Here is a 27,974-nt window from a genome sequence, read left to right as displayed (position 1 = left end):
CTGCCTCACACGTGTGAAGGAAGGCTCAAACACAGGGCTCAGAGCATGGCCCGAGGCCCAGAGACAAAGCCCATAGGCCTTGCTTCAGCTCTGGGATGAGTCGGTCTTAGGGACTATGAAGAACAGAGCTGTTCAGGCTGTATCAAGTTTAGAAGACCATGGTGACCTCAGAGGCCACAGTGTGTCTAAGGCCAAGGTAGGCAGGCTGACCACCACAGTCTTAGTCACTAGGTGTCATTGTGAAAGATTAAAAAAAAAAAAGGCAATTTGCTGGTTCACAGTTTGAGAGGGTAGAGTTTGTCACAATGGAGGGGTGAGGGAAATGTGGTGGTGGGTGACTCCATGGTGGAGGAAGCATGTGACAGCTCCTCCTTGTTACATGGTGCTGAGCAGGAAGCATGGAGTCTGTCACAGGGGCTGGCTAGAACCAGGAAGCCCTCCCCTCATAGTCCCATAGTCTGCCAGTCTAATGTCCCAAAGTTTTCATCAACTGGGGACCAAGAGTTCAAACACATGCGCCTGTGGGGGGGACATTTTACATTCAGATCATAGCTGTCATACTACTGGATGCCAGGGTAGGAGAGAGGAAAGAAGGGAGGGCGGGAGGGAGAGAGGAAGGAGGAGAGGAGGGGGAAGAAGAGAGGGAGGGACAGAGAAGAAGGGAGGGAGTGGGAAGGGAGGGGAGGAGGGAGGGGAGGGAGGGAAAGGGGAGGAGGGAGGGGAAGGGAAGAAGGGGGAGAAGAAACTGGGAAGGGAGGGGATGAGGGAGGGGAGGGAGGAAGGGGGAGAGAAGGAGGGGAAGGGAGAGGAGGAGGGAGGGGAAGGGAGAGGAGGAGGGAGGGGAGGGAGGAAGGGGGAGAGGAAGGGAAGGGACTGGGAAGGGAGGGGAGGAGGGAGGGGAAGAGAGGAAGGGGGAAAGGAGGGAGGGATAGGTAGGGAGGGGGAGGAAGCGTGAGGGAGGGAGGGAGAAGGAAGAGGGGAATGCAGGGGGCCAGGCATGCTTTTGGCTTCTTGACCCTGCTTAACTCATAGCCTGCTTTGAAGTGTCCCCCAAGGGTCGGACACCGCACAGGCTGTCCTGTGCACACGTGGAGGAGAAGAGATTCTGGGCTCACTTGCTCCCCACACCTCCTCAAAGCCACAAGCTTGACTGCCAGAAGCGAAATCCAGCAGGGAACCGGGACAGAGCGGACCTTGTGCTTCCAGGCTGGGGCTGGAACTTGGATCCTGTTATTTCTCTCTTCTGCTGATGTCAACAGTGTTGGGTAGATATTCAAAGAATGTTTTTGAATCTCCCAAATGATAGCTCCTCTAAATGTTCCTGTGGTTGTAAATTATATTGTGACTCCCAAGCCAATTTGTCTTTCTTTGTTTCTTTGTTTCTTTGTTTCTTTGTCTCCTCCTCCTCCTCCTCCTCCTCCTCCTCTGCCTCCTCCTCCTCCTCCTCCTCCTCTGCCTCCTCCTCCTCCTCCTCCTCCTCTGCCTCCTCCTCCTCCTCCTCCTCCTCCTCCTCCTCCTCCTCCTCCTCCTCCTCCTCCTCCTCCTCTTCTTCTTCTTCTTCTTCTTCTTCTTCTTCTTCTTCTTCTTCTTCTTCTTCTTCTTCTTCTTCTTTTGTTTAAGAGCCAATTAGAAAATTCCCCCAAGGGACCTCTGGCATTCCATCAGCACACCCTGCATCTCTATGCTTAAGCCTAGCCCTGTTTCTTTTTCCTCTCTCTCCAAATGGCCTTTGTTATAACCTGAAGGGCCATCTGCCTCATTCCCTTCTTTGCGTGTCTTAGAGGCCTAGAACACTGCTGGCTGTCATTAGCAGGCAGGGCCCTCTACGTCCTCAGCCCTGCTCTTCCCCCCCTCAGGAGAAGCCTGAATCCCATCAGGGTCCTGGTCTTGGCCATCAGCGAGGATCTGGGTTCAGCAGCCTTCGCCCCTGCAACCTGTTGGCTGCGTTAATTGCCCTGTAGCTCTTGCCACATCTCCCAGCCTCCTTGGCTAATGAGTCGGCCTTGCACGGCCATTTGTTTGTGCTGGTTTCAGACAGACTAATGCCTTTAATGGCGTATAATCATTTTTCAGAAGTCATTTGATGCCCCTAATCATCTCAGTAATATGCCGCGATGGATCGCGTAATGACATTTGGAACAGGACAAATGGCAGTGTGATTCGTGCCTCCCCCCGCATCTCCAATCTATATTTTACCACGCTCTCTCACCTGCTAATGCCATCAAGGGCTGCAAGCAAACAGCCATCTTAAGGATTTCCCTCCCTTCAAGGTTTTCAAGGGCAGTAGAGGTGCCAGATAAAAGTACTTCCTGCTGGCACCTCCCCTAGGCGGGAGAGCGAGAGTTGAAAGAGAGCAACCTCCTCGCTGGCAAAAAGGCCTGCCTGGGACTCCTTTTGTGCAGGGAGGCTGCAAGTGTCCGAGGGGATGAGAAGGCAGGGACAGCAGGAAGGGAGCCGGGCAAAGTCGTCAAGAATTCCCAACCGGGAAAGTTTGCAGCCAATCCCCTGTTGCTGAAAGTTCCCGGGAGAAGTGGGCTTTGACAGAGCTAGGAGTGGGCTTGGAGGACAGAAGGTGGGGACGGGTTGGGGGACTTGCCAGGGTGCAGGTGAGAGTCTCACTATAGTGCTTCAGAGACAAGTGCAGCTGCAGGCTCAGGGGAAATCATGTACTGGAGAAGTGACCTAAACTTCTCCCCTGAGTCTCTAGAGATGGAGGAGTTTGCCTCAGCTGTCCAACCTCACTAACCTGGGAAAGTTGAGCCCTTGGAGCTGTTCAAAGTTGCTGCTTGGGTGTTTATCCCAAGTCCATTTGGTTCTTTTTAGCTGCTAAGCAAATACAACCAAAACTGGCTTCAGTCTGAGCCGGCTGGCTTCCTGTTGCCTGGACCCCACACCCCCTCACAGAGTTTACTGTTCCTTATTCCAAATCTTGAGTCATTCGTGGGTTTAAATGAAGTGACATTTTACCCTAATGCTCCTTGGAGACTGAATGCTAATGAAACACAGTAATTATAATAAACAGGAAGGACAGGAGACAGCTGGACACTGCTGAGAGGCCAGGGGACGGGCAGTGAACTGGACCCATGATAGCCTCCTCTCTGCCAGTCCTGGGAAGAGCCTATTTTCATTCTCAAAGTTCCATTCATTAGGTGAAGGCTTTCTCCTCCCTGCACTTTCTCTTGGGTCTTCTCACTGGGCATCAGTATCCTCCACCGCTATAGTTGGTTGAGCGTCCCTACCCACTGGGTTGATCAACCCACAATGGAGGGCACAAGGTATAGGACTCCAAGAGCTGCTAAGGACCTGAAATGGGTAGACAGAGACCAAGGAGGCAGGACAGAGGACTGGCCACAGCTATCCAGGGGTCATAGGTCTCAGCCCTGTCTGTCACTTAGTAAGCATACAACTTTGGGCAACGAACCACCCCGGAGATCTGCATGTTCACTTGTCAAAGGTTATTAGCGACATCTTTTTTGGGGGGGAGGGGGATCACTGTGAATACTACATAAAATAATTCACATGAAGTGCAGAACACAAAGGCAGCCCTCATGCAACATTGATTATTGACATTGCTGCCCTGGGCAGCAGGTTCCTGCTGGACTTAAGAGAGTCCCTTGGCAGGGAACAAGAAGTGGAGGGGTTGGGAGGAATGCAGGGTAAGGCAGGAGGTCCGGTGGGGTTCCTTAGTGGAGTTCTTCTCCCATTGGGCTCTGCGCTCCAGGCCAACACTCACTCCCTGCTGCCTTTCCCTCAGCACCACACACTTAGCTGTGGCCCAAACCCATCTGTAAGCGAATGGCAGAGCCCCCAGTGTCCTTGGTGCTGTTTAAAAATTTAGTGTAAGCTGCTGGGTGAGGGCTGACCGGAGTGCTGACATCCATTTTAATAAAGTCCTTTCCACTCCTCCTCAAGCTCAGGGCGAGGGACTGTGGGCTGCAGACCCTGCAGAGCTCACCCCCACCAGCCCTCTTCTCATGGTGGGGATGGGATGTGGGGGTGCAGGAAGCCATGGATACAGACTCCAGCCTGGTGTAGGCGGAATAGCTCAAACATGCAGCCAGATCATTCCTGAGGTGCAGGCAGGAGTGAACACTGAGCCTCCAAGACGGGAGACTTCTCCAGGGGATTAAGAGAAAGATATGGCCATCCTTGGTGTCCTAGGGTTTTACTGATGTGGCCACCACTACCAAGGCAATTCTTATAAAGGACAACATTTAATTGGGGCTGGCTTACAGGTTCAGAGGTTCAGTCCATTATCATCAAGGCGGGAGCATGGCAGCATCCAGGCAGCCATGGTGCAGGAGAAGCTGAGTTCTACATCTTCATCTGAAGGCTGCTAGCAGAATACTGGCTTCCAGGCAGCTAAGATGAGGGTCTTAAAGCCACAGTGACACACCCACTCCAACAAGGCCACACCCACTCCAACAAGGCCACACCCACTTCAACAAGGCCACACCCACTCCAAAAATGCCACACCCACTCCAACAAGGCCACACCTACTCCAGCAGGGCCACACCCTCTAATAGTGCCACTCCCTGGGCCTAGTGTATACAGATCGTCACACTTGGTTTCCAGACCAGGTTATAGCGTGCCTGAACCTGCTCCTAGTTTAGAAACTAGAATGACACAAAGGCCTTTCTGATATGTCCAGTGTCTACAGCCACCAGAGAGGAACAACAAGTACCCTCAGGGGCAGGGTGTGGTGCTTTGAATGAGATCGGCCCCCTCGATGGCGGGGCCAATCTCACGTATTTGAACATTTATCCTCAGCGTGTGGCACCCTTTGGGGGGAAGTTATGGAAACTTTAACGGGGAAGTCTTTTTTGGAGGAAGTACCTCACTAGAGGATGGGCTTTGGGGGTTAGAGACTGGTCCCACTTCTTGCCTTCTTTTGACCTGCTTGCTGTGTGGGGGGTGAAAATGTGGTCATCCAGACTCCTGCTCCTGTTGCCGTGCCATGCCTGCCCCACCGTCATGGATTCCATCCCTCTGTAGCTGTAAGCCAAAATAAACCCTTTCTTCCTTCCCTTGCTTTTGGGCATGGTGTTTTATCACAGCCACAGAAAGGTAACAAATACATGGGGTGATGCTGTCTTACAGGGAAAGACACTGAGTCTCCGGAAAGAAACTGAGCAGTTGGGTTCCCAAAAAGAATATAGGGTTGGATTCCCCCAATTCCTGCTCCAGGATCCCCCCATGGTATGAAACTGCCTTTTGTCTTCTAATAAGCAAACAAACAAACAAACAAAAAGATAAAACAAAAAGCAGCAAATATCTACTGTCATGGCTAGTTTTATGCCAACTTGACATAAACTAGAGTTGTCAGAAAGGAGGGAAAATGCTTCCATAAGAGCCAGCTGAAGGGGTTGGAGAGATGGCTCAGTGGTTAAGAGCACTGACTGCTCTTCCAGAGGTCCTGAGTTCAAATCCCAGCAACCACACGGTGGCTCACAACCATCTGTAATGGGATCCGATACCCTCTTCTGGTGTATCTGAAGACAGCGACAGCGCACTTACATTGTGGGCGAGGCCTCCCCTGGGATGATGGTTTGAGGTTCTATAAGAAAACAGGCTGAGCAAGCCATTAGGAGCAAGCCAGCAAGCAGCACTCCTCTGTGGCCTCTGCATCGGCTCTGCCTCCTGGTTCCTGACCTGCTTGAGTTCCTGACCTCACTGCTTTTGATAATGAACTGTTATACAGAACCGTGAGTGGAACAGAATAAACCCTTCCCTCCCCATGTTGTTTTTGATCATGGTGTTTCATCACAGCAATAAAAACCCTAAGACTAAGAACTTTTTTTTCCCTTCCTCTTTCCCTTCCTCTTTCCCTTCTGCACACATTGCTCAAACATTTCTTATTCACCCAAGTATCTTGCTAGCAGTAGAGAGAAACAAATGCCATTCGAGTTCTTGCCAGAGAAGCTTCTAGAAGGTTTGGTAGATGCCTCTATTTGAGACTCCTACGAGAGGAAGATCCAAGTACCCCTCATCCACATAGGAATCCTCTTCTTGTGGTCCAGGCCAAGACAGATAACCCCGGCCTTAGAGCCTCAGGACCACAACCTGTGATCTGGACACTTCGCATCCTCTAGACTCCTCCCATATTCACTCCCAGCTTTGTGTCATCCTCTTTAAACAACCCACCAACTCCAGTTTGTACTGTGCCTGTTCTCTTGGTGGTGGTGGTGCTAACCAGTGAAGTGTGGTTGATTTACCAGCAGCCAAGCCCTTTAAAGAAAACGGATTCTCCCCCCTTACGTTGTCAGCTGCCCATAACTCCTCAGTTAAAGGCAAGGGATCACGGACGCCTTCCCTGTCTGTGCTAGAATGTTGACTGGCTTGCTCTTGTACAGGTCTTACACAGGCATCCACATCTCCCATGGGTTCATGAGTACAGAGTTCCCATCAGGATCAGAAGACACCGGATTGCTCTGCTCCTCCTTGGCTTCTGGATCTTCAGTCTCTCTACCCCATCTTCTGTGGAAATCATATCTTAATTAGAAGAGCTAGGAGGGGAATTATGACTCCGGAGAGTGAAAAATCCCAGAGTCTCCCTGGTGGTGGAAGACTCATGGGCTGCTATGCCCTGACCTCCCACTTAGCTCAGAAGGCCACACAGTGCTTTGTCAGCTCCTGAGGATAGTAAGGGGTTCAGGACAGCTCTGGTCTAGGATGAATGCTTCCTTGGGGACAGATCTCCAGAGTGTTAGCATCTATACCTTCGTGCCTGAGTGCTGGCTAATGGACCTTTGCGATTCATGCTCTGGAAATAACTCATGGTCACAGGACTGCTGGGTTAAAAAAACCAAGGAGGTAGGGGTGAATGACAGGCGACTCTGGGATCGTGTAGAACTGTAGGGCTTGGGGGTGGGGTGGGAGCCCAGCCTGATGGATGGCTGCAGTCAAATGGCAAAACCAAGGGCATAAAATTGCCTCCCGTGGTAGGTCAGCCTCGGTTCCAGCAGGCAGCAAAGGTCTAGTTAGCACCTCTGTCATTAAGCAATATAGACACAGGTAATTTGCTTCACTCTCGGATGCGAAGTTAAATGACTCGCCATTATCTTATTAATGAAATCAGGGCTTGAGAATGAAGCTCTCCTGGCATTCTGCCGCTGCAGCACTTTCTAGAAGGGTCAGGCGGTCATGGCCCCTGCGGCTTACTTCCTTGGGACTTTCCTCTTCTGCCCGATCGCTACTGGCCCTCTCTGGACCACTGGTGTTCTGAGCCCTGGGGGTGGAGGGTGGGGAGTAGGGGTGGGGCAGAAACTCAGAGTCCCCTCAGCTCACAGAAGGTCCTAAAAAGGAGTTCCTGATGGGCTCCCAGGGTCCATGGGTAGGTTCCTTGTGGTTGATCTCTGCAGCCTGAACAGACAGATTGAGTCAGAGTCAAGCTCTGAGATTGGTCAGTGAGAGGAGGAGCCACATTTAGTGGCCACCCCTGGTGGGATTCTCCTTCATCTACTCTCCAACACACTTCAAACTCTGGTCCAATTGTTCTCTTGATTCTAGTGCTAAGCCCTGGGGCTTGGGAAAGAGTTTGTCCACCTGCAAGTAGGACCTAGCGAGGGAATAGTGACTTAACCTCCTTGTCCTCAAGAACCTGGAGCAAGTGTTCTGGGTGTTGGTAGCCTCCTTGTGGTTTTGAGTAACCCATCTTCCTCAAAAGTCGTGGTGAACTGCCAGGGGTCTCTCCCTCCCAGCCGTGCTCACAGACGTCAAGGGGACGCTCCTGCCCAGTCTCCTTCTGTCGATTTGCATTTGGGTGCTGAGGACCATCTCAGGGCCCTGAGCTCGTGATGAAGGCGCTTGAAAAGTTCGTGGTTTGGGAGCACCTGGGATGCTGGATTTTCACATTCAGGATGCATAGCTTGCATATATAAGCACACACCTCACCACTGAGCCACACCCTAAGTATTCCCTCTCAGGATTAAGTCAAGCAGGGGAATCTTTTACATGGACTTCCAACAGATTCTCTTGGGCCCTTGTGATGGTTAGCATTAATGGTTAACTGGACAGAATCTAGAATCATCTGTGAGATGGGGTGCCTGGCCAGGTGTGTGGGAATGCCCACTTGATTGTATCAGTTGATAGGGATAGACATCAGTCCCTGGGCAGGGGATCCTGGACTCTATTTATCCTTTTCTGTTTCCTGATCGGGTTGTAATGGGACCAGCTTCATCAAGCTTATACCTCCGAGCTTCCTATGGAAGGTCTTTAGCACATCACTGGAGATGGTACAGTTGAGCAGTGACTGGGTCAGTGTTCACCCGACTCCCCTCAGAGCCAGCTAAAGAGTCCTCCCCTGGGGAAAGGAGGGGAGATCATGCCCTGGAGTCAGCTTCACTTCTCTGAAGTTCAAAAGTCAGTTAAAGAAGAAGTTCACAGTTTAGACAGGCTGAGTCTCCCTCATCTAAAAATGCCTGGAGACAGAGTGTTTTGTACTTGAAAAAATTTTTCAGAATACTTGTATTTGCATAATGAGATATCTTGGGGATGAGACCCCCCAAAACTAACCATGAAATTTATTTATGTTTCCTCTAAATCTTATGCCTATAGCCCGAAGGTAATTTTATACAATATGCTTAGTGATTTTGTGCAGGAAGTAAAGTTTCACGGTGTGGAATTTTCCACTTGCGCAGTCTCGAAGGCGCTTGAAAAGTTCGTGGTTTGGGAGCACCTGGGATGCTGGATTTTCACATTCAGGATGCATAGCTTGCATATATAAGAGACCTCAGCATCTCTAGAAGCCAGTGTTCCCAAGACACCGTCACACAAGAGCCCCCCGAATACTTCTTCTTTCTACTGTGGCTGTCGTGAGGTGTTCTGTGGTACGTATGGTCTGGCTGCAAAGTGATCCTCATAGCCTCATGTACCAGGGACTTACCTGCCAGCTAACAGGCCTTTGGAGGTAGTGACAGAATCCCGAGGGCTCTGACCTCATCCCTTGATGGATCAGCAATGTGATGGAATCATCTGTAAGTGAGGAAAGTAGGAAGCAGTTGGAGGAAGGGGGTCATGGGAATGGCTGTGTCCTTGGGGCTATATCTTGCCCTGATTCGTTTTCCTTTGCTTCCTTTCACCAGTACATGAAGCACACAGAGCGTGAGAGATGGCTCAGCGGTTAAGGTCACTTCTTGCTCCTCCTGAGGACCCAACATTGGTTCCCAGCATCCACACCCAGAGGCTCACAACCACCCGTAACTCCAGCTCCAGAACCTGACACCCTCTTCTGGCTTTCGCAGGTATCCACACACACGTGGCACACGTTGCCTCTCACACATATACAGGTTAAAATACCTTTTAAAAGTGAAACGAAAGGAAGAACAATTTCTACCCTATGTTCCTGCAACCGTGACGTTCTGCCCCAGGGTATGGGGTCCAGCGATGACCGACTGGACCCTCTCAAAGTGGGAGCCAAAATAAGTCCCTGAGGCTGGTGAGATGGCTGGTGGGTAAAGGTGTGTGCTGCCACCTGTGACCCCAGTTTGATCTCTGGAGCCTCTCTGATGGGAAGAGAGAACCAATCCTCCTGACCTGTGCTCTAACCCCTGTGTGTGCATGGGTACACCGCAATCCCACACACAGATAAGTGTAAAAAAAAAATTCAAAGGGGAAACACTCCTTTCTTTGAGTTGTTTCTAGGAGGGTGTTGTGATCGGATTTTGTGGTTTTGGGTTTTATTGTGTGTGTGTCTCAGTGATAACACCAGCAGCAAATATGGCCCAAGACTCTTTCCCACATCAAGGGTTGTCCCCTCTCCTGGGAGCGCGCATGTGTTCAGTTGCTTTGAATTGAAGTGTTTCTGTGATGTGACTGCCCTGTGCTCTTCCTGCTTAGTTAACTGACTGCATACACACACACACACACACACACACACACACACACACACACACACACACACACGGCTCTTGATATACAATTAAGGCTAGCCTCCAGCTCTCACAATTTTATTTGTGTCTCTGTGTGTATGTGTATGTGTGTGTGTGTGTGTGTGTGTGTGTGTGTGTGTGTGTGTATAGTAGGACTTTGGTCCCCTTTTCCATGGATGGAACCCAGCTGGTCAGGCTTGGAAGCCAGCACTTTAGTCCACCGAGAAATCCTGATGATTCCTAGCCTTAATCTCTTTCCTCTTCTTTCTGAGATAGGATCTCACTGTGTAGCTCTGGTTGTCCCAGAACTCACTATTCAGTTCTATGACCTTGAACACACAGAGATCCACCTGTGAGTTCTGCCTCCCAAGTACTGGAACTGAAGGCGTGGTCCTACACACTTAGCCTCAAACTCTTGATCCTCTTCAGCCTCCCGAGTGCTGGGATTACAACAACTTTTAAAACAGAACATAACGTCTCCCCTATTCTATCCAGTTTATTGATTGAAAGATTAAAAACAAACAAAACAAGAAACGAGGTGCCCGCAAGGAGAACTATTACATTTTTCATTTTGTTTTATGCCAAGAGCTATGGACTGAAGGACCAGGATCTCCTCTCCCTCCCTGCCTGGGTGATAAAGTCCCAAAGGACTTGCTTCCACAATCAGAGGGCCCTTCCTCTCCTGCGAGGTGTCTTGCTTTACCACAGGGGATGGGACTGAAGACAGATGCCACCTGGAATACCTGATGGGAGATGTGGGCACCCTGGAATCACAGTGGACCTCTGGGGTGCCCCTGGCACTGCCCATTTGCCAAGGGTTCCCAGTTGCTTCTGGCTGCTGGCATGCATTGCAAACTCTCCTTGCCTGGGGCATTGTCAGGGGTGACAATCACTGTCAGAATCCTGGGGCTGAGGCCAGTCAGACCAGTGCACCATTTTTTAGACAGTTCCGCGAAGTACTCAACAATGTTTCCTTGGCCTCAAACGCTGCTCTCCATGTCCCAGAGGGCCTTGGTTTCCTGGCTCCCATTCCCTCCAGCTCTTGAAGACTGCTTTGGTTCCAATAAGCTATGCCCGATTTGGAAGGTGAGAAGCAAGAAACAAACCTTAGGAAGCCAGAACATTTATTTTCATACCGCTACACCGGTGTCCTGAATTTCCTTCTCACCGTTCCTTGGGGGATGGACGCAGAGCAGGGCTTCCCCAAGACTCCAGTGGACCCTGCCAAGTGGAGTCGCAGAGGTCTCCACGGTCAACCTTGCAGGGCAGCGCCGTACACCATAGATATGACAGCAAGGAATGAACTGTTCAAGACGTGAGCTTTGAGTGGCTTTGAGGGAGGAAAGGGAAGCAGACGGCATGAGAGAGGGAAGGGAGAAAAGGAAGAAAGGACAGAAATGAATGTAAAAGGAGCAAAAGGGGAGAGAAAAGGAAGGAAGAGGCAGGAAGGGAGGGAGGGGCATAAGGCTCGCACGGCCAGCTTCTGCACACCCATCAGAAGAATGAGCCTTTGCTTCCACTTGTAGATGATGACACAGAGGCTGCGAGAGGTTAGCAACTGCTCCGAGGTCCCACAGCTGGTCAAGAGGGGAGCTGGTGTGCTCAGAGGCACCTGTGTTAGCTATGACACCCTAGGGGCCAGGCAGGCAGTGTGAACAGTAGTCCCCGGTGAGAACCACTCAAGACAGCCCAGGGTTCCTAGTGTGCTTCCCTCTGCTCAGGGCAGCTGCCCTTAGTTTTCTATGCAGAGGCCTTTCCTGCTCTTTGCTGAGTGTTCCACTCCATGTTCCTCCTGCATTCTGCCTCCTTCTGGGAAAGGTCGGCTGCTCCCAGGGCAGAGGTCATATCTCAAGAGTCCAAGACTGAGCGCCTAGAGAGAGCCCAGCCTCTAAGGACAGGGGTTCTTTAATGCCCCCCTTTCCTCTCCCACCTTCAAGTCTTAGGAGACTCTACTCTCCCTGCGGAGCTAGCAAGTCACATGACAGGTGCCACTGGGTGACTCACTCCAGCCCCACATTTCTGTCCACCCATGAGTCATCTCTGAGACACTACCAACTCTCTGTGGAGAAGCTGGTGAGCAGCCAGCTGCGCTGTCACTGTGTCACCCCGTGCTGCTGGAGAGAGGTGCACCGTGACACTCGGTTTACTGCAAAGATCAGGGTCTCTGGGGCAGGCAGGGTGGGCAGGGGGTGGGGGGAAGGAGAGCAGACAGGCTGGGTGGGGGAAGGGAGCAGGCAGAGGAGAGCACAAAGAATCATAGCTCATGGCAGCCTCTTGTTGGAGTTTACACAGACTGTCCTACTTCACTGTGTGTGTGTGTGTGTGTGTGTGTGTGTGCCCAAGCATGTGCCACATGGGTTTGGAGGCCAGATTAAGACCCTCTAGTGTTGAGCTGGTGTGCTTTCTGTTGCTGTGATAAAACACCATGACCTAACCAACCTCTAGAGTGAAGTTTATTTTGGCTCATGATTCCTGAGGAAGGGCCCATAATGACCAGGAAACGCAACGCTCATGTTTCCGGGTAAACAGTTCATGGCCAGGAAGTCCAGGTAGCAGAAGTTTGAAGCAGATCGACTACAGCTCTCTTTTTATGTAGTCTAAGACCTGGCCCAGGGTCATCTAACAATGGTGGCCTCTTCCTTTAGGGTGGGTCTTCTTGCCCGGATTAACCCATTCATGACAGTCTCTCAAGGGCATAGCCAGAGGCTAACCTAATCTAGATACTCTCTCACACGCGTACGTAAAGACTTGTGTGATTCTCCATCCTGTCAAATTGACCATCACGCGTACCCAATGGCAAAGTTTCACTTAGAAAACCAGGCCAGGTAAGTTCAACAGGAAAATACCAGTTAAAAACCAACGCACATAATACTATATTTTAATAAGGTTATGTGAACATGGCCTCTCTCAGTCGAAAGACTTAACTCTGTTCTACAAACAGTGCCCATGACGTAAGGTGATGGTGCTTACGTTGTGAGGTAGCAGTAGACTTCTGTGTGAAACCTGAACACAACAGGGTGGTAACTCCACAATGCGTCAGTGTAACAACTGAGAGGGCTGCTCAGTGATGATGGGAGGGTACCATATACAGTGTGGACACCCTGCAAAAGGGATGAGATACGGCAGGCAGGACGGAGTAGGGCAGGGAGGACTTTTACCGTGCCAATCAGACGGCACACAACCTCACATTAATGAAGGGAATCTTTCTGGAATGTTCCATTTCATATCTTTTTTTTAAAAGTGTGTTTTTTTGAATCAATTTATTTTCATTTTATGCGTATGAATGTTCTTTGCCTCCATGTATTTTTGTGCTCTGTGTGCTTGCCTTGTCCCTGTGGGAGCCAGAAGAAGGCATTGGATCCCCTAACACTGGAGTCAACAGATGACTGTGAGCTACCATAAGCGTGCTGGGAACCGAAATTGGGTCCTCTGGAAGAGTTATATGTGATCTTGACCACCTCTCCAGGCTCCCATTTTCGCATCTTTTGACCGGGGTTGTCTGTGGGTACCTAACACCTCAGCAAATGAAATCATGCAAGAGAGGGAGCTATTAGGCCAAGCATAATCCCATATTCAAAGCATGCTCCTGACTTTCCCAGAGCAGTTGCCAGGGACCTGGCAGGTCCGCTGGTACCAGAAGAGGATCCAAAATAGGACACACAGGAAGGATCCAATCCTGCCTGTTATCTCTGTCTGCAAAAGTTAGGGAATGCAGCTTAGGGGGGATCAGAGCTGGCCCCCAAGTGGCTCTTTGCTCTCGCCACCCCCACCCCTGCTGCCTTCACCCCGGTTGATTAGCAGTGTGGTTCGGGGGGTTTGACTTGGCTCCACGGTGCTGGCCTTATGAAAGGCATCTCACTCACTCGTAGCTATTCAGATTTCAGAAATAAACGCTGTGCGCTGCTGATCAGAGCGCCCGGAGTCAACAGAGCCGGTGACATCTTAAGAAATGCACCCAGTACTTAAGGCTTTCATCTTAATTATACATGTTCAAATCATAGACAGATTTTCTCCTTCTGGTCCTGAATATCAGAGCTGCCAAATCCAATTGAATCATCTTCTTTTAAATGCATTTTTTTTTTTTTTTTTTTTTTTTTGCAGCATGTGTTTCGCCATTTTCCCTATTTCCATTGTAAACGAGCACCGGAATTGTGCTGAGGGCCCTTTTCTTACAGGCTGTATTATTCAACCAGCAAATGAAGAAAGGAAAGTGCTGATTGCAAAAGAATTAAAAAAAATGGTCCCGGGCGGCCTCAGGCTTCAGCTAGGGCCAGATGTGGACACAGGCCCAGGACTATCCCTGCTGGAGCGCGTGTCTGTCCCTTATCCCTTAGGAAGGGATGGATGGACAAGACGCTTCTTTGGGGAGGGTATGTCCCTTCAGGGATGGGCCTCCAGGCCTGGGCAGGAAGGAGAGGCTTGGAAGTCTGCAGACTGCTCCTGGCATCTCCATCATTCCCACAGATGCCACACACAGTATTTATGCTTATTTATTTTGTCATGTCTTGGTTTGAACCATCTTGGGGACCCACCTCCTGGAATCCCTCCAGGGGATGCTTTTGCTGTCACTGGCTGTGTTGACATTTGGTGCCTCTGTCTTCCATGGTCTCATTGCTTCTGTCTTCCCCGGGGTAAGGAGATGGCTGGCAATGGGCTCCCAGACTTCAGATGGAGACGGCAGCAGGCAGCAGAGATGTAATCCAGGAGCCGGGTGCCTTTAGTCCTTCTGACCGTTCTTTTGTGTTTTGCTTCCTGTCCCATTCCCTATTCTCCAGCACACGCTGGGGGTCTTGGCATTGACTTTGGGCTTCTGCTTTCTCAACGATTTGACTCAACGATTTCACCGAAGGCCAAAGCCTGGTGCCGTGTCTGAGCCTAGGTCTTTGGACCCATTTTGCAGCGGAGAGAAAAATGTCGTTGGTTTAGACCAGACTCAGGGTCCAGTTGTACATAAAGCAGCCGGGTTGTGTCTCTGTGGTGGTGAATATTGATTAAGTTGACTGGGTTTAGAATCACCCATGAGACAAGCCTCCGTGAGGTATTGCCTGCGAGGGCTTATCTAGATTAGACTAACTGAGGTGAGGGATTCAGTCTAAATGTGGGTGGCACCCTGTTAACACATTAAAAGGAGAGCATGAGGTGTGGTGGTTTGAATAGAAATGGCTCCCGTAGACTCACGTGTCTGAATGCTTGGCCATAGGGAGTGGCACTCTTAGGAGGTGTGGCCTTGTTGGAGGAATTACATCACCTTGAGGGTAGGCTTTGAGGTCTCCTATGCCCAAACCTCACCCAGTGTGGCACACTCTTTCTGCTGCCTGTGGATCAAGCTGTACAATCCTCAGTGCCATGCCTCCGGCCCTGTTGATAATGAACTACGCCTCTGACATCGTAAGCCAGCCCCAATTAAATGTTTTCCTTTCCGAGAGTTACCTTGGGCGTGTCACCTCTTCACAGCAGCACAATCCAACTAAGTCATGAGTCGAGCACCAGGGTTCACCTCTCTTAGCTTCTGACTTGCAGATGTCGTGTGGCCAGCTTCCTTATGTTCTTGCCACCATGCCTTTCCTGCCACGAGAGACCGTGTCCCTCCGAACCGTAAGAGGGAGTAAGAAGGCCTCTCTCTCCTGGGTTGATGGTTGTTAAGGATTCTATCCCAGACACAAGGAAAGTAACCAGAACGGTCTTCCTCGACATCTCACAACCTTCCCTTGTTATCACAACATCCCCGGTTCCTCAATGTGCTCATCTGCAAAGTGGGGATGTCAAGAATGCTTTGTTGCAGGTGTGTAGTGAGGCTGAAGCCATCCCCATAAGGAGCCAGGACACAGCTGTCTCCAGCACTGTTGCATGTGTCCCTCTTCTCTTGGACTCCCTCCTCCCCACCTGCAGGAATTTGCCAGCTGGCATCTGCAGCTCAAAAGCTTAGGGAGGCTGATACCCCAAGGGATAGGGGTTGGCAGGTGCTGTCGTTTCATTTCTGTTGCTGTGATAAAATGCCCCGATAACAAGCAACTCAGAGCAGGAAGGGCTTATTTTCTCTCACCATTCCAGGTTAAAGTCCGTCGCCTTGGGGAAATCACAGAGGACGGAGCTTGAGACAGATGGTCACATCATATCCAGGTAAGAGCAGAGAGAAATAAGTCACGCACGCTCAACTTGCTTGCTTGTGCTCGGCTCGATCTCTCTGCTCTTACACAGTTTGGGAGCCCCTGCCTAGGGAATGGTGCCTCCTATAGTGGGCTGGGTCTTCCCGCATCAATTAACTGAAGACGATTCTCAACAGATTTATCCACAGGCTATTTCAATAGAGAGGACCCGCCATTAAGACTTGTTCTGGGTGATTCTAAGTTGGGACAAGTTGACAAATAAAGTTAACCATCAGAGTGGGTACACGTGTCTACTGTTGTCTTTCTGAGAGTCCTGCTTCTGGGCTTTCCAGTGGAATAGAGGCTGGTTGTCCACAGTAGTGATGCTCACTGAGTTGGCTTTTCTACCTCACTTTTTTCCCTGCTTCTGGGGACCTGTTTATTGGCCTTGTAAGTGCTTACTTATGTTCTCTCTCTCTGTCTCTCTGTCTCTGTCTCTCTCTGTCTCTCTGTCTCTCTCTGTCTCTCTGTGTGTCTCTCTCTGTCTCTCTCTGTCTCTCTCTGTCTCTGTCTCTCCCCCCTCCCTCACCACCCCTCCAGCCTGCCTGCCTGCCTAGAACACCATTTTACCATTTTTTTTTTTTTTGGTTCTTTTTTTTTCGGAGCTGGGGACCGAACCCAGGGCCTTGCGCTTCCTAGGTAAGCGCTCTACCACTGAGCTAAATCCCCAGCCCCCATTTTACCATTTTTTAACAGTGAGGCTCTGAGACTTTAATGAACTGGTAAACAATTACGGTACCAGGGCTTAGCCAGAAGCGTACCTCCAGCCGCATCTGTTTTGATCTCCATTTGGCAGCACCACAGACATCTCCTTGCTTATGGGTGAACCAAATGCTGCCAGTCCCCCAGGTTACTGAGTCGCCAGGCCACTCTTCCCAGCTAAGCTCATTCCAGCCAGGATTGACCTTTCCAGGCTGCCCCTGGAGCTCTTTCGGTACAATTGTTAAAAACAGTTTGGATTTTGGGATCTCACCAGCTAATGAGGTAGACACAGGCTGTCACAGTGAAGAGGCAACTGTGCTTGAAGACTGTAGTTTTTGAAGTGGTCAGTGACTTCCACCCCATCCCTGTCAGAAGGTCATAGCAGAGGCCTGCATGTGGCAGGTTCAATGTGTCTGTCAGAGGGTTGAATGCAGAAGTCCCGGATGGGCAGGAGGAGCCCTGAAGAACATCCTCACGAGCTCACCTAGAAGCCATGGACTGGGTCATGCTTGTGGTGCCCGGTTCACGGTGAAAACACAATATCATGGGTTTAAAAGATGTGTTTTGAAAATTCCTTCCCTGGGGACTCGTGAGCTTATTTACAGAGCACAGGAGAGAGGGTTAATGACAGAGCACAGGTGACCTCAAAGCAGTCCCATTGGTAAGCCATCAGCAGCATGGATGTTTTCTCCATAACTATATAGATGGAGTTCTTTTCTGCTAATCTCCCCAGTGTACTCGCGCGGTGCGCGCACGCACGCACACACACACACACACACACACACACACACACACACACACACACACACACACACATAACTTAGGCAGAATTGCATAAGAAAATGGGAGGAGCTGCTGGAATCTCAGGTGAGGGTCCAATGACCCTGCCCACCCATTCCTTCTGAGTGCTGATGGATCCTTTAGAGCTGGCAGGGCAGAGCTGACAAAGCTGGTGGCTTTTTGCTCAGAGGACCAAGCTCCACAGCAAAGCAAAAACCAAGCCTCTATCTTTCTTTCGTGGTCTGGATCTCCTGGCCTCTTACATTGCATTCTTGACTGTAAATTGTTGTTGTTGTTGTTTTAACTTTTTAGTAGCAAGTTACTTCTTGAGAGGCTAGTGCAGACTGTGGGGGTGCTTGGGGAAGGTGGGACACATATCCTGACCCTAAGACATCCTGTGCTCCCCGGGGACCAGGAGCACAGAGAGCATCATCGCTGGAGGGAGCGGAGAGCAAGCCGCAGAGAGTCATCCCAGGGAGCTGAGAACTCTAGGAGGGTCAACACATGGAGCTGAGGGCTCCTTGTGAACACTCTGGGCCCTCTTCCTCCTTCATGGACTCTCAGAGCCTCAAACTCCACATATGGAGTTTCTCTGACTGAGGGACCCTGCATGGTTGCCCGATCTAATGTCTACAAAGCTGGCCCTGACAGCATGTCACGGGCCTCCTACGCTTCAAGAGCTGGGAGCATAGCCCAAGTCACTCTGGCTACTTGTTGACAGTTGGTGTTTCTTTGCATATACAAGTTTCGCTGGGTTGTTCCGATTGGCTCAATACCTGGGAGATTTGGTCCCCAGTCTGTGGTCAGGCAGCCCTCTGGACCCAAGACTATTTATCCTCAATACCCCCTATCCCTAGCCTGGGAGCTCAACACCCAAGCCCTGGTTCCCTAGGTGGGGCATCCACTGCAGCAAGCTCCCTGTGTCTGCATTGTGTGGAGATGAATAGATAAAGGCGCTAATAAGACAGAGTGCTAATTAATTGTAGTGAGCTCTGTAGCTTTGCCATTTTTTTTTTCTAATGCTGAGAGGAGAAGGCATTTACACCGTTCTCTCTTCTACCGGGCTCTCTTCTGCAATTACTTCAACTGCGGCAGAAAATGTGCAGATTGCTAATAATTATTAAATCTGATCACCATTAGCCTCCAAGCTCCAAGTAGCACACTCAGCATCTTCTTGGCTCCCGACCTCCACAGCTGAGTTCAGGTAAAGAGAAGCCATGAGCCTCTGTCCCAAGGGAGCTTTGTCTCTACCCTCTCGTACCTCTTGCCCGATGGTCTTTTCCCACTTTTGCCATTTCCCACTTACGTCTGTTTCTCAAGTTTGCCAGCTCTGCATATCTCAAGGTGACTACTGGGCACACTCTGTTCCTGGTGTGTTCAAAATGGGTACTAGAGGGACCTAGCCCTGTCATCGTGCAGGGGAGGGAGAGAACTGAATCAAAGACGATTGCTGTAACCTGTCAGAGCAGTGCTTTGCTTGCAAAAGACCATCCTAGTTGGACTTGTTACATACCAGAGGAGAGGAGTGGAGGAAGGTCATTGGACCCTCACCTGAGATCCAGCCACCCTGGGTCCCAGCCAGGCAGCAGTGAGGTTGGGGGGTAGGGACAGGCAACCGATTGGTAAGGACTGGAGTTGCCCATGAGCTTACTGGGGTTACCTACATGCATATGGGGGACTCAACAGCAGCCGCTCCCCTGTCCTCACAGCGGGGTTGATGACCCTAAGAGCTGTATCTCTGGAATGCTCTTCTAGACCTGCATGCAGCTTCACCAGAGTCTCTCTCTCTCTAGTCATTGCTTATACAGCCTTGGTGAGGAGCCTTGCAAATCAGGAAACTCCTGGAACTTCGGGGACTCTCTAGGTGTCCTTGGCTCCCGGAGCCTTAAAAGCCTCCTTCTACCATCCGAGGAGATGACATTTTGACTCAGAGGACATGGCTACCCCACACGGGTGAATGGCCAAGTGTCTTAGAAATGGGTGGGTGGCTCAGAGGAGACCCCACATTTTATTTTTCTTGTTACTTTGATAAAAACTTCCAACAGGAGCTACATAAGGAGGGGAAGGTTTCCTGGGGCTCACAGTCTGATTGTGGGTCTGTCATGGTAGGGCACCGTGGTAAAGCGGTTGTGAGGCAGCTGGTCACATCTCATCTGTAGAGAGAGACAAATGCTGGTGCCTCAGCTCAGGGTCTCCTCTTCCTTCAGCCCATGGACGGAGCCATCCACGGTCAAGGTGGGTCTCCTCAACGAACCCAACCAGAGATTCTCTCACAGACCTCCTCCAAGCCTTGTCTCCCAGATGATTCTAGAACCTGTCAGGTTGATAATCAGTAGCAATCAGTATTACCACACAGTGCAAGCCATCGACAAATAACCTCCATTTTGGCACCTGAGGAAGCTACAGATGGCCAGATTCGAGTGGTCCAGGTAGTGTCTCTCACACCTGTGCTGTGTACAAAGGTCCCCCAAGGAGTCTCATTAAAATGCAGATTATTTGTTTACTCATTTGTGTGTGTGTGTGTGTGTGTGTGTGTGTGTGGTATATGCATGCCTGTGTACCTATGAGTGTGTGCAGATGTGCTCGCCCGTGCCTTCCTTCATGGAGGTCGGAATTCCATGTCAAGTGTCTTCATTTTCCACCAGTCACGGTGATAGGGGAAATCTGTTCTAAGGGACCTAAGGGACTGTCCAGGCAGCCAGCTCTCTCTCCAAATTGTATAATTTTGGAAGCTAGGTCCTTGTGCTTCCTGTATATTCAGGTAATAATTCCTTCTCTGATCTCTGGTGGGGTTGAAGACGAGCTCTAGTCTCATCATCAAACTTGAGTTGTTCAGCCCCGAGGAGGATGATGCAGATTTGAGAGGATGGTTTTCAGATGGTAATGCAAGTTAAAATCAGAACGTAATTCAGGTACAGAATTGTAGACTCTTTTAAGGTAGGATAGATGTTAGAGTAATGTACCTAAATTGACAAAATTGATGGACCACATGTCATTAGCATATATCTCACCTTATAGTTTACATAACTATTATAACTATGTCCAATGTATATCTGAGAGAAAAGGCCTTTGGATAGAGGAAAAGGGTGAGGTGTTATGAATCAGTTCTAATGCTATTTGTGTTAATTCAACTCCCAAAATCACACAAAAACTCTCATGTCTGAGTGCGAGACGCGGACGGCCCCTACCCCCAGCTAGCTCTCAGGTAAATAAAGGCCAATGGCTGGGCAGGGAGACAGAGGCAGGACTTTTGATTTCCAGGAACCAGGAGAAGAAGGAAGGTTGAAATCTCAGAGACGGGGAAACAGAAAGAGCACGCTACAATACGTAAGATCTGGGGTAGAATGGCCCCAGGGGCCACTCTCCTGATTGGGTCTGGGGTGGCAGAGAAGGAATAGAGATTATAGAGAAGATTGGAGAGGAGAGTGTGTTAGCCGTGGGGAGGTTTGGAAATGTCCGGCCATTGAGTCATTGAGGCATATTAAAACAGAAGGCTGTGTGTGTGTGTGTGTGTGTGTGTCTGTGTGTGTGTGTGTGTGTGTGTGTCTGTGTGTGTCTGTGTGTGTGAGTGTGTGTGTGTGTCTGTGTGTGTGTCTGTGTGTGTGTGTCTGTGTGTGTGAGTGTGTGTGTGTCTGTGTCTGTGTGTCTGTGTGTCTGTGTGTGTGTGAGTGTGCCTGTCTGTCTGTCTCTCTGCCTGCCTGCCTGTCTGTCTTTCATCCATGAATCCGAAGCATGTGAGTGTGTGTAGAGGAGGCGCACGCATCCAGCTAGGAAGTACAGAGCGGAAACTCCTATGCCGCTACGTCCACCTTCCTTTTTGAGACAGGGTCTCTCACTGAGTCTAAAGCTCACTATTTGGGCTAGGCTGGCCCCTAGGAGCCATCCTGTCACATTCCCCTGACTCCCGACCCCCTACTCCAAGGTTATAGGCACACCCGACATTGCCTGGATTTTATGCAAGTGCTGGGGATCTGAACTCAGGTCCTCATGCCTGCTCGGCAAGCACTGTGCCCCCTGAACTATTTCCCTAAGATGCAGATTGTGACTCAGCGGTCTGAGTTGGCCAGAGATGCCACATGCCCAGCTCCAGGGGCATCGAGTACCTGGTTTAGCACACTGGGTTGGGCCTTTCGGCTGCTGGTCTCAAATGCCACGTATCCGGTCTGTGCTGGTCAGACTGCTCCCACATGCTTCATCTCTGATGGGCCCTTCTAGCTGCTTCTCACCTCTGCACTCCTTCAAAGTCCCTTTGACACCCATCTTTTCTCTCTTCACCTCAGGTGAGGGCCCGGAAAAGCGGTTTGCCATCTGGCCAGAAATCAACTTCCCCAAGAGGGTCTGACCTAGGAAAGCTTTCAAATAAAAGTTTAATTGGCTGCAATTAACGCAAACAAATTGGTCCGCCACGGCTGCAATGATCAGCTCTCCCTTCTCAGGTCCAGAGGAAGTCCTAGGAAGAAGGACTTCTGAAACGTACGGAGTCCCTGCTCAGCTTCTGTGTGCTCTGTGGGACCCTGGCTGCTCGCTCCTTCATGGTTAAGAACCAGGGCTGCAGAAGGGATGGGGAACCTCTGAACCTCTACTACCTGCCAGTCCCAGGACTGAGGTGGGCACCCGCCTTGCCTTGCCCTCTCTCCACAGAGTGATCGGTGGGAGGCAGAGGCTTGGTGTGCAGGCAAAGCTGGGTTTGAGTTTGTGCCTGAGTCTGAAATCAGTGAATGGCTTTGGATAGGACTGAGGGGTAGAGAGATAAAGAAAGTGTTATTAATCTTGGGGACTTATTTAAGTGCCTGGGGTGGGTCATGCTAATAGCTTAGTAACATCAATTAGCAAGATAGATACTATTTTAATGCGTGTGTGTGTGTGTGTGTGTTAGGAAAGGAGCATGTGTGCCATAGCACCCCTGAGGAGGCCAGAAGACAACCCCTCTCTTCTCCTCCCCTCCCTTGCCCTCCCTCCCCTCTACTCTCCTCCCCTGTCTTCCCCTCCACTGTCCTTCCTTCCCCTTCACTCCCCTCCCCCCTCCCCTCCCTTCCCTCTACTCTGTTCTCTCCTCTCCCCTCCCTGTCCTGCCTTTCCCTGCCCTCTCCTGTCCTCCCCTCCTCTCCCCTGTCTTCCTCTTCTCTACCCTGCCTTCTCTTCCTCTCCTTCCCTTCCCCTGACCTCTCCTCTCCTTCCCTCCTTTCCCTCCCCTTCCCTGCCCTCACCTTCCCTGTTCTCCTCTCCTCTGCCCTCCCCCTTCTCTCCCCTCTGCTCCCCCATCCCCTTCACTCCCCTTCCCTGCCCTCCCCTTCCCCCTTCTCATCTCATTCTTTCATACTTCCTCAAAGCTGGTTAAGATGCAGTGACCTCAGGTTGATTCTACAATGTGGCATCTTCAGTGCCTCAGATGCTTGCTGCCAGCCAGGGCGCTGCTCAAGCGAGGTCTTGGGGAGCTCACTGTGGGTGGGACTGAGCCGGATTATTCTGTGATCTCATTCTGATGACCTGGTGATGCCTCCTTTATAGTGGGAAGTGTAGCTTTGGCCATCTTTCATCTTTTGAGTGATGTTTCCTCCAGCCCTGGGGAGTCAGGAAGTGAGGATTCAGGGCAGCCCTGGTGTAGCGCATCATGTAGGCAAGAGGTGGCAGAGGCCATGGGGTCTGGTTACAATGCTGAGGGCACTGGGTAAGCAGAAACCAGTCGCATCCCTCCATCCTCAGGGTCACCTGACCTCCCTTGTTCTCCCAGTCTGTACAGCTGGATGTCCTTTTAAGGAGTCCTTGCAGAGTAACAGCCTGAAGCACTCCAAGCTAGACCCAGGGAAGTCCTTCCAGGATGGAGACTTGCTCCTGCTGGCAGGAGAGGAGAGGACAACTGGCTGAGAGTCCCGAAAGCAGTGTGAAGGTCACTCAGGCACCAGTCCAAAGGTTTTGGAAGTAAAACCTGCCATCCTTTCTTCCCAACTTCCTCTTCAAGCATGGGGGTTTCATGATGGGGTGGAGAGATCCCCTCACCCAAGCCAAGACTCCTGGATTCCATCCTCCCTGCCCTGCCCTCCTCCTTGGGTCCCCCCGACCCAGGGTGGCCCCTCTCCTCTGCCTCCTCCTTCAGCAAATCAATTTGAGCAGTGAAAAGAACAAGGCCATTGCAGTTAACACCGCTCTGCCTGAGAGTCGCTGGGTCTTTGCTATTCATCATTCCTAATTAATTAAAAAGTAATTACTTATGGATCCGACTTTCATTATTTACACCCCCCAGGCTGCGAGGATATTACTTTCCTCTGTCCCCCCGGTTTCCTAAGCTGCACCAGTGCCAGTGATTGCTCTGCCAAGTGCGGTGAGGTCCAAGTACATGTGGGTAGCCTTGTCAGGGCATTGGCGGCACCCACCACAGGTTACACAGGCCGTGGGGGAACTGTAGAGCCTTCTGGGAGCTCAGGAAGGAAGTTTGAGGTGGTGAAGAGGTGCTGGTGGGCACAGCACGGCAACTTAGCCCTCTTGAGATGGGAGCTTTGTATGTGTGTGTGTGTGTGTGTGTGTGTGTGTGCACTCACACACATGCATGCATGGACATCCACACTCACAAGCACATGTATGCACATGCATGTGCATGCACTCATAAATGCACATGTGTGCACATGCATGTAGAGGCCAGAGGACAACATCCAAGTGTCATTCCTCTGAAAGGAAGTGCCACCCATCTTGTTTCGAGACTCTGCTTTTCACTGGCCTGGAGCTCAACAAGTAGACCAGGCTGGCAGGCCCAGGGATCCTCCCTCTCTCTGCTTCCCCAGAGCTGAGATTGTACGTGCTCACCACTGTACCAACGGTTTTATGTGGGATCTGGGGATAGGAGTCCGTCTTATGGTTGCCAATAAAGCACTTTCCCAACTGAACCACCTCCCCAGCTTTCTACCCGCACCTTACAATGTGCTTCCCACACGTGTTTCACACGTGATAGGTGATGCTGGAGGATACAGGCAAGGCTGGCTATGATTGGGAAGGTTGCACAGTGTGCCACCACTGTGTTCCTATTCAGCTCCCCACAGTCCCCACCATGTAAGTCCTTTTCAATGGCTTTCTTGGACTCAGACGTCCTTGCTCAAGGCTCTATTTGTGTCCCCTAGGGGTCTATAAGTGACTCTAGGATAATGTTTCCCGGACAGACGCTATCTGCTTTCCCCTCCTCTTGCCCCTGTAATAAAGTTGCCACCTAGAAGGGCATTTGACAGCTGAGGCCTCCTCCACTCTCTGGAGTATGAGCACACTTGGTAAGTGGTTTCTTTGGGCTTCCTGTCCTCAGCTCTAAGAGCACGCTCTCATTCTCAGAGTGGCTGGCGAGGAATCGATGTTGGCAGACCTTCAGTTAATTGAAGTTGTTATTGCCAGAGGAGGGGGCCTGGGGCAGGTCGATGGCTTTCTTACACTGGTGGCCAATGCGTTTTGAGCAGAGTTGGGGATCCAAGCAGGGAAGGGTGGGCTGTTATGAGTTCTCTGGTCTGGGAGCAGTAAATGCTCTAACCCGGGAGCAGCAGCGGGCCATAGTGGGCGGGTGGGGGCGGGGCTAGAAATCCTCAGGCTTTACCTTCTGCGCTTCTAAAGTTGGACACTTGGGGGCTGGGAAACTGGGGGCGGAGTTTGCAGTGGCTCCAGGAACTTCTGCGCTCTCTCACACGGTGACAGTCGGGGAGCAGCTGTACCTGCCCCGTCCACTGCGAATGTGTCTTAGCGTTCCACTCAGTGAGCATTAGCCACGAGCAAATAGGCTGAGGAGGCCATGCTGGAGCTGATGGAGGGAGAGCCTGGGAAGGAGAGCGGGGAGGAGGCAGGAGGGGATGATGGGAGGAGGAGGGAAAAACTGTCAAATCACTCCAGGAGATCTGACAGCACACACTGTGGATCCGGGAGGGGCTCTGTGCTCCGAGAAGCCACTCAGCCCCCAGAAAGCTGAGTCTGCATGTTCAGATGGAAAGAGCAACCGTCATCCTGGCGGGGCCAGGGCTCTTCTGCCAACTCCTGTGAAACTTCCTGGTCTCTGCATCACCTGTCACCCCACAGCAGATGCTCTCTCCCCGTGCTTCTGCAAATGGGGCTCATCTCCCTTCCCACGAGTCCGTGTGTTCTTCCGTTCTTTCCCATCCTTTCTCCCAATCGCAATGGACAGTGATACATTGGGGTATTAATTGCTGTGCTCCTCCCATTGCTGGGGAAAGATCAGAATGTCCAAAACTATTTGGCTGGGCTCTCTGTATTTCCACTCTCCCTTCCCAGCGCGCAGTGTTGGTGTTTACTGTGGCCACTCATCCAGATCACTGTAGAAGCCTCGAAACCCCGCTCCTCTCCCCTGACCCTCTGGGGTAGCCCCAGCTCATTGAGGACAGGATGCTCAAGCCCAGAGGCTGAGAGACGACACAGACTTTTCAGGGGGAGCTAAAATAAAAGAAAGGACAGCATCTTTGGTTGGAATGAGAAGGTGGGGCCTTCTGAGCGCTGCAGACATTAAGCGATAAGGTGTCCCCTTGGGGGTGGGGCGTGGGATGTGGAGTATGAGCTTGGGGACTGTGGGTTCAGGAACCAAGACTTCACCCCTCAGCGGAGCCCAAGACTTAACTTGGGACTCCTTCTGGGAAGCTGCTAGATCTCATGGGACCAGGATAGACCATAGTCTCCCCCAGAAGTTTTCCGTTGGAAGGGTAACTGTCTCCTTCCTATGACTCTGGTGAGTAAGGGAGCCTGACATGGAAAAAACTGGTGTTTTCTTGCTGTTCTCACAGGATGGGGCTTAGACTTGGATTGAATTCCACTGAAGTAAACTGAAGCCACGCTCCGTTTCTCACCCCCCCCCTTAAGATGGTAACTGCGAATTTATTCATTGTAGAGCATGGGGGCGGGGGAGGGGCAGCGAGAAGACTTCATGAAACCAATGGCTTTCTTTGCTTTTCCAGGTCCCTCCCTCCGTGCTTCATTCATCTCCTGCCATCTTGTCTGGTCAACGGGCGTGGCGAAGGAAAAGGGCAGGAGCGTGGCAGTTTCTGGTTGTGGTTGTAAAGTGTTGAGGACCCTGTGGTGACCTGCATGTGTGCTCTCCTCGTTAGCTCCGGTTGTCAACTTGATGCAGCCCCGCGTTATCCGAGTTTGTCTCAGTTGGGGCCTTGCGTGGATCAGATTGGCTTGTGCAGCATTTCCCTGACTCCTAATTGACATAGGAGGGCTCAGACCACTGGGGTGAGCCTTGGCTGTATAGGAAAGCTAGCTGAGCAAGCCGAGGGGAGAAAGCCAGTAAGCAGTGTCCATCCATGGTACCTGTCTCTGTTTCCACTTCCGTTCCTGTCCTGACTTCCCTCAACAGACTGTGACTTGGAAAACTAAGCTGAAATTAACCCAAGCTGCTTTTAGTCATGGCGTTTACCACAGGAACAGACAGAAAATAGGGGTCCCTCTTCAAACCCTAGCTATCCTGAGCTACCCAGCTGTTCCTTCAAATACTGCTCTAGGGTGGCCTTCAGTAAACCTCCCTTAATTGAGGGACTGAACACAGACTGGGGTAGCCTAAGAGCCTGGGCGACACAGGCTCTTTCTAAGGAGCCCCTTTAAATGACGTGTGTGTGTGTGTGTGTGTGTGTGTGTGTGTGTGTGTGTGTTTAGCATCTGATGTCCCTGCCTCCCAGGTGACACTGGTTTCTCTCACTACTTTACCTTAGGAAGTCCAGTGTGTTAAGATTTCCCACTATACATGGTCCTCAGAACCCCCAAAGAAAGCTTACTACACCAGCCCTCCAACAACCCTCTCTGAAAATAGGGCGGTCCCAGGGGGAACAGACCGGACTCTGTTTTCCCACAGTCCAACTCCCATCATCTCCCCTGCCTCTTCCCAGCATTCCCTGCCCTCTATCAATAAAGACTCATCTAACTGTGAAATGCTTGCAGATCTCCCATGGCTGTGGTCCCCTGTGTCCCTCCAAATAAGGCTCCTTTTGGATCATCTGATGGAATCCTAACTGGTTTGCACAGGCTCTACTACAGCATCTGGTGTGCTAGGGGAAGCCAGACGGTTTCTGGCAGCAAACATGGCGAGATGCAGCTTGGACAAAGGCAGTCAGAGGAGCCAAGACGCGGGCAAATGCAGTGCTCTGCACTCTCAGAGGGAGGGAAGGTCTAGGAATGGGTTGCTATCTGTCAACCCAGAGAGGTGGATGGGTATCTCAGCCTGCTCAGTATCTTTATGAAGAAACGAGATGTACATGTTCTCAAGACTCTTGATGCTTACCAATTTAGGCAGAAGGGGTCAGTGGCCTGCAAATTAGCTGAAGACGGACAGTATCAGGAGAGGAGGGCAGGGTTCATTGTGCATACATTTAGGAGTCCCGGATTAGCAGTAGCTTTATAAATCACCAGGGTTGAAGGTTTATCTGCCAGATTAATGGAGTGAGGTGGAGGGCTTAGGGCTTCAATAGGAGATAGAGAGAGTCTCTCCAGGCTCCTTGTTAGCCATAAT

General features: G+C 51.0%; 1 long non-coding RNA gene across 8 annotated transcripts; it reads left to right on the top strand.

Annotated features, from left to right (window-relative positions):
- Positions 1-971: 971 nt before the first annotated feature.
- Positions 972-27,390, top strand: LOC148003171 (uncharacterized). Of its 8 annotated transcripts, none has more exons than XR_015631354.1 (6): positions 972-1,265; positions 5,101-5,199; positions 8,587-8,828; positions 9,084-9,242; positions 21,778-22,103; positions 23,229-23,709. It is a non-coding gene; the product is annotated as an uncharacterized LOC148003171 (long non-coding RNA). The 8 variants fall into 8 exon arrangements; XR_015631355.1 differs by having other exon boundaries at positions 1,006-1,265; positions 8,640-8,828; XR_015631352.1 differs by lacking the exons at positions 972-1,265; positions 5,101-5,199 and adding exons at positions 26,254-26,332; positions 26,425-27,390 and having other exon boundaries at positions 6,654-8,828; positions 23,229-23,407.
- Positions 27,391-27,974: the final 584 nt, after the last annotated feature.

The sequence above is a fragment of the Rattus norvegicus genome, chromosome 10 (assembly GCF_021556685.1).
Source record: "Rattus norvegicus strain SHRSP/BbbUtx chromosome 10, alternate assembly SHRSP_T2T, whole genome shotgun sequence".
NCBI lineage: Eukaryota > Metazoa > Chordata > Mammalia > Rodentia > Muridae > Rattus > Rattus norvegicus.
The sequence above is the reverse complement of the archived record's forward strand: the minus strand, read 5'-3'. Positions and strand labels throughout refer to the sequence as shown.